This window comes from Silene latifolia, chromosome Y, assembly GCF_048544455.1.
Source record: "Silene latifolia isolate original U9 population chromosome Y, ASM4854445v1, whole genome shotgun sequence".
Classification (NCBI taxonomy): domain Eukaryota; kingdom Viridiplantae; phylum Streptophyta; class Magnoliopsida; order Caryophyllales; family Caryophyllaceae; genus Silene; species Silene latifolia.
Window position 1 is genome coordinate 53,006,575 of NC_133538.1, and position 7,056 is coordinate 53,013,630.

General features: G+C 35.8%; 1 non-coding gene across 1 annotated transcript; it reads right to left on the bottom strand.

The window, feature by feature from the left end:
• Positions 1–6,597: 6,597 nt before the first annotated feature.
• Positions 6,598–6,704, bottom strand: LOC141637091 (small nucleolar RNA R71). Its single transcript, XR_012541653.1, has one exon. It is a non-coding gene; the product is annotated as a small nucleolar RNA R71 (small nucleolar RNA).
• Between the last annotated feature and the right edge of the window lie 352 nt (positions 6,705–7,056).

A 7,056-nucleotide genomic window follows, 5' to 3' on the forward strand; every position in this document is an offset into this window, starting at 1 on the left:
TCATTACCCGTCACTTGCACCGACCCGTCTTCAACAAGACTAACTGAAAGTATTAAGGCAACTTGGATTTGCTGCGCCTTTTCCCAAAAACGCCCCAAATGTCTTATTTTTAAAAACGCCGCAAATACTTTTATTATCTTAAAGAAAAAGAAATTATAGATTCTTTTTGCTGCCATCTGGGCAAAACGCCTTAAATTGCGCGCCACAATTAAATATTTTTCTACTAGTGAAATTCCGTAGGAACGGGTTCGTCGGAAATTGTCGTCGGAAAAAAGGGCCATTCCGACGGCTTTTTGTCGATGAATTTACGTCCTACGGATTTTGAAATCTCACGGATTATTTGACTAACAAAACCTTCCTACGGAATTCCGTCGGATGAGTTAAACATCCTAAGAAAAGTCCGTAGGAACGTAGTATTATCTGTCAGTCATTATTATACTACTGCACCTACGGAATTTTGTAGAAATTTAGAAAATTCCATCGGAGGAGTTAAACATCCTACGAAAATCCGTAGGAACGTAGTACTATCTGTCGGTCACTATTATACTATTTTATCAATGAATTTTTGTAGGAAATTTCGAAAATTCCGTAGGAACATATAAAAAAGGGTTATTTCATAATAATAATCCATCTTATTGGTGGTCTACAATAATCACTCTATCCTATCAATAATCCCAATTAAATCCAACCTAAACACCATACCTTCTAATAACGAACCTGCTGATATTTTTTTTAAGTTTATGTTGGAATATTTGATAGTTTTTGGACAACCTAGTTGGTATATGTAATGTTTATGTGTAATATTTTCAAGTGATGAATCAAGTACTTGGTTGATTTGATACACATAAACATACAAAAATATCAGCTGGTTCGTTATTAGAAGGTATGGTGCTTAGGTTGAATTTAATTGAAATTATTGATAGGATGAAGTGATTATTGCATACCACCAATAAAATGGATTATTGTTATGAAATAACCCTATAAAAAATTAGACATAGTTGACCCGATTTATAGCATGCTCAATTACCCAAATCCCTGCACAAAATAATAAACAACCATTCATCATCACTCAACCGCAAAATGGGATGCCACAATTCCACGCAAAAACTGCATTATAGAACTAAATTTCAAGTTTTTCATAATAGAAAATAATGCCGAGTATTATGTTCCGAACATAAAAACTTCATCAAGTACAAAACATGAATTATCCATAACATATCCTTTAAAGTAAACAAAAAGTCATCTAAACCATCCCAAATGATGTTTCCGCTCCACTGTCTCCATCTTCATTGGGATCTCGGTGAAAAAAATGAGTGAATTGGGAGCATGTGGCGGAAATAGTGTGCAGTGTTTCTTGCATTTTCATGATTGTTTCATCCGTCTTGTTGAATCGCGCTTGAGTCTCCTCCTTCAACTTTTGATTTTCTTCTTTAAGCTTAGCATTTTCCGCTTGCACCCTACTAAGTATCCCGGTACCAACGTAAGAAGTAGCGGTAGATCCGGGGTGTTGAATAAGTAGACGGCCTCTTGATATAAATATCAGCAGCACTACCAATGCCATACAAACGCCCCTTATGAAAGCCACCCACAACTTCAACGAAAAGTTCATCTTCAACAAAATCTTCTCCTTTTTCCAACAATTCTGCCTTTCAAGATTTAAATTTTTTCTACAAAGAAAAACAAACACAATAAGAACTATAATATGTAAACTAATTTTAAAATAAAAGTAAATGAAATGTTGATGCTAGTATATTATTTTCACCTTTATTTCTTCAGACTTCTCATCAGCGAGCACACTGTTGTGGGAATGGACTTGGATGAATAAATCAAAAGCCGTTGGTATTTTTCCCTCTTCATCATCTCTAATCTATTAAATCAAATTTCATAGATTATTAGTATATAGAATATGTAAGTTTTTTATTTGTTTTATATTGTGAAAGTAACAAAATAAATATAGATTTGATTTGCTTACCATTCGCTCCGCGAGCTCAATACTAGAAATAGAACCTAGTATGAGTTCCAGGAATTTTGCCATCGACTGCGTGCTTTGCCCGATTAACTTTTCCAGTTTTAGACGTCTTTTTAAAAGCATCACTATTTCTACAAGCTTTCAGTTCCGTAAAAGAGGTCGCTGGCATCCAATCGGGCTTCGCATCATCAATGTTCACGTCATTGAGTATATCCCGAAGACGATCTTTTGCCTTATCAAAGAAAGCCTTCTAAACAACCTTATCCTACAATGATATAAAAAAAATTGAACAAGTAAAAAACTATAATTTTAAGGTATTTTCGTAATGAGACTAAAAATGTTTTTACCTTGAAGACATTCCACCACTTTACACGGACCTCTTCAGGAGTCTTTTTCCAAGTTGGGCAAAAAACGGTGAAGTTAGTCCTTATTGTAGTCGCAACTTCCTGTGAAACATGCGGATGACCAAACCTAAAACGAAAACAAGCAAAAAACGACACACAGACATTATTAATATAGTGATATTTGGGGAGCAACCACTTTCCAGTATGCATTGCATGATACGTACCATGTTCAAAGGCTTATCACAAGATTTCTCTGAATTTAATTTAGAGTACTATCATAGTGCACGATTATCTCTAACTATATCATATTTCAATTATGGTCAGGTTTTGCATTATTTTTGCATTTGGCATATTGCTAGGCCAAACAGATTGAACGAATTAATGCCTATCTTACACACTATATGCGTACTTTAATCATTCACATTCGTATTATACAGTAGCTTAACTGATAAAGTCATTAAGCATTTAAGTGTTTTGTTGTAAGCAAAAGAAAGAAAAGATAGAAGAGAACACAAAGAAAAAAAATACATAGATCTACATGTTTCACTAATGATATGTTAGCTATGTCCACATAGTACAAGGGGAAGAGTTTTATGATATTTATATTTATAACAAATTCGTTCAAAACCTTTAATTATTCTGTATTAGTAGCCCTTTTATACTCTTACATATACTCAATTTGGTTGCAAAATTCATGACTATTTTTTTAACTCCTTTACATCAAAGACATGAGGATCATAATAGGATAATTATAATAGTTGGGTCTCAACCATCACCTTAAGGTTTTGGTTGAGATGGTTCATCTATCATGGTATCAAGAGCCATCGTGACTGAAGGTCACGGGTTTAAATCCTGGCAACCTCAAAAACTCCTAAGTGGAATTCCAGCACACGGTACGGGGGAGCCGGTGCACAACTAACCACTCTTCAAGCCCAATGGGCATTTGAGTGAGGGAGCGTAATAGGATAATTATAATAGTTGGCCTCAACCATCACGGTTTTAGTTGAGATGGTTCATCTATCAGATCAGACTCCATACTGCCTAGTCCATCCTCTATGTTGCTATGTTACATATGTGAATCTTGAAAAGATGTCGATCATTGACATTGTGAATTGCACTCCACCATTTTTTACTAGATTCAATAATAATAATAATTCTATGTTTTAAAACATAGACATGTGTATTCTAGGAGTATAGGAACTAACACCAAAATATAAAAGCAAAGCCACAATACGGATGACTTGAAAACTTGCATTTTGTATAAAAATGTCTAAAATTTGCTAGAAAAAATGGTCAAACTCGGGTTCTAACTCCCCACCTAACAACGTTTAGATCAAAGTTGGTTTTCTTGCATAAAGAACTACGGACTACTATTAGTTGTAATTACTTCGTTGATAAGTTAGAATTCCTTATTGTCTTACAGCTGTAGTGATTTCTATGACAATTTGAACAAATTTAGTAGGTCTTTTTAAAACTTATTGAATGCCCTGATGTTTTGAGCGTAAGAAGATCAGTTTAAATTAGTGAATATCTCTACACATATAGATGGTCATAATCATGTTTAACCACACAACAATCAATTAGAATCTTATAAACATACTTACCACATATTATCCTCGGAAGATAAAATGATTTTCCCATCCTTAGTCATCGGGGCTGGTGTCTTCTTAAACTTTTTCTTTCCTTTACTAAAACTTGAGTAGACACCTCATTGTCCTCGTTTTGAAGAGTAGATTCTGTACTTGATATGCTCGAACGACTTTTTTTTCTACCTCCTGGCATAGTTAACTAATAACTACTAAACTCTTCCAAAAAAAAAAAAGAATTAGATATGATGTGATCAAGATTTGAGCATATTTAGTCCCCGAATTAGCCTCGTTCCTATGCTTTTTAGTGCATAATTGGGTCATTTACTATCTTTAGTCCTTTGTTTTGCATATTCTTTGAGGTTTTGTTTCCTTGGTAGGAGAGGAGTGCAAACCTTGCATTTTCATGGCAAAAAAGAGCTAAATTGATCGAATCTAATGACCAAGCATCAAAGAGAAGACAAGACTAGAAGGCCTTTGTACATAATGTAGTAGATGGGCAATGATGAAAAAGATCCTGGCATCCCCGACAAAATCCCGGAGGATTGTTGAAAGAAGAAAAGAAGAAAAGAAGAAATGGAAGCTGAGCTAAGATCCGCTCGTCTCACCCCTTGGGACGCCCGTCCAGAAGCTCCCCAGGACGCTTGTCTAAGCTGCCAGGCCGCTCGTCCAGAAGCTCCCCAATCCGCCCGTCCCGACCCTTGGACGCTCGGATTGTCCTCCAGAGAAACACACCCCCTTCTTTCTTCATTCGAGATGCGTATATTTTTGAAAGACTAGCTAAAAGAAGACCCGCATCTTTTCTTGAGAGGAGCGATTCCTCAAGGACTTAATCGTCATTTAAGCCCTTATTAACCCTAATTTGTGCACCTAATCCCCACTATAAATACCCCATTAGTCTAATTAGATTATCATGTTCTTCTTATCAATCTTTAGTGTAGTTTATATTATTCTAATCTCTCTTTAATCTTGTAATCAACTTCTAATCAACTATTAATACAAATCTCATTTCCTTAATTTCTCTATTGTTCATCTTTTATTTTAGGCAATTGAAGATTATTTGGGTTTATTGGGAGATTCACAACCTTCCATCAATCATCAAGTACTTCTATTATTCTTTGCATTATTATTTTGGAATCATCATTAGGTATAATTCTCTTAATCTCTTTTTAATTATTGTTAATCATCTTCATTTATTCATCATGTTTTGCTTTGTTAATATGATTGACAACCTTGTTAACATGTTAAACTTGATAACGAGTGAGTAGTTTCCTTAACTAGGGTTAATGGGGAATTAGGGGAAACCAACATGAGGGATGATTCATGCTTAATTTAATATTTTTCATAATTTATTTGCTTGCTTGTTGTGATCTCAACTTATGCACATGTTATGTTTGACGAAATGCGAGCCTATGAATCCTTGCATTTTTTACCCATCACTTACCTTTTCAATGAGACTTGTAAGACATAAACTAACTCGAGTCTCATTAGACCATGCATATAGTAGAGTAGGGAGGATTAAGTCGACTTGTAGGTGTTGTACAATCTAATCGATTCGGCTCCGGGACCCAAACCTTCCTAGGATTGTAAGATATAAACCAACTCGATCCTATCACAACAATAATTGCTTGCTTATAATTTGAGAATATGTTTGTATGATCAATTCCCATGAATCCCCTATGAACCCATGATACCCTAGTGCTTTTAATCAATTGTTTACATCTCATTTTAGTCATCTTGCTTGTTTACTTTTTTTTGTTATTTAGTTTAGTGATCTTCTTATCTCAACCCAAATTGTGACACCCCTAGACACCACTACTTGCAATCGAAAATTCTACATCAATACCCGTCCCTTGGGATCCGACCTTTACTTACCTCTTTACTAGTAGTAGAGTTGTTTGTGAAGTTATAAATATTGTTTTGGTTTAGGTGCTCCTAACGACAAGTAACCGAAATCTAAGCTAAGAAAGCGATCGACCAAAAATGGCGCCGTTGCCGGGGACGGTGTTATCTTGATTTGATTTTCTTTGATTGTTATTAGTTTTGTCTTTCTTTGCCTTGGGGAAGTAAAACTCCTCAAGGTTTGTTCTAATTTTTTTCGAGTTGTTTGATATTTTGCATGTCTAGAAGATCACAAGGTAACTTGTTACCCATTGATCACGAAATTGAAAGGACTTTGACAACCAATAGAAGACTTGCTAGAAATCATTTGAGAGGTATTGGTGATGTTGTAGATATTCAACCAAATACTATTGAGTTCATCAACCCTTTTTCAAGAGAAGGTGAGGAGAACCCAACACAGAATCAATCACACAACCACCCCACAATGCCTAAGTTTTCATCACATTCCGTACCAACCGAGGAGAACCTACCCAATGGTACTCCCACACCATAACACTTAACCGGAAATTTCATTGCAAAATCCGCATTTATCCAATTAGTCGAAAGAAGCTAATTTGGGGGGATGCCTAGTGAAGTCCCTCATTCCCACATGGAGACTTTTTGTGACTATTGTGATGCGATTTCACAAACCGGAGTGACTCAAGACCAAATTCAATGGGTCTTATTTTCTTTTTCTCTAATTGGCACCGCGAAACAATGGTTGAAGAGCCTTGATAAAGCTAATCTTGGAATTGACTCTTGGAAGAAGTTGGCTCTAGTTTTCTACAAAAAATTCTACCCTCCGGAAAAGACTAACATGCTAAGAGCTCAAATTACGGGTTTTAAGCAAAGGGAAGAAGAATCTTTGTATGAAGCTTGGGAGCGATTCAAAGGAATTTGTCGCTCATGTCCTCATCATGGACTTAGCGAGTGGTTCTTGGCACAACAATTTGGAATGGTCTTTATGAAGACTCAAGAAACATTCTCAACATGGGATCAAATGGTATGTTCACCGAAGTTGACGATAATCAAACTTGGAACAAGATTGAGGAAATGGCGGTCCATAATTCACAATATAGTAGACCTCGCAAGGCTACTAGAGGAGGAAAGCATGAAGTGCACTCTATTACTCAATTGGGTGCTCAACTTAGTGCTCATATTGATACCATCAACTTGAATTTTGAAAAAGCTATGGCTAAGCTTAAAGAAGCCTCAAAATCACCAAAGCATCATGTTAATGCCATGGTGGCATCTTCATCAATCCCAAGTGGGATAT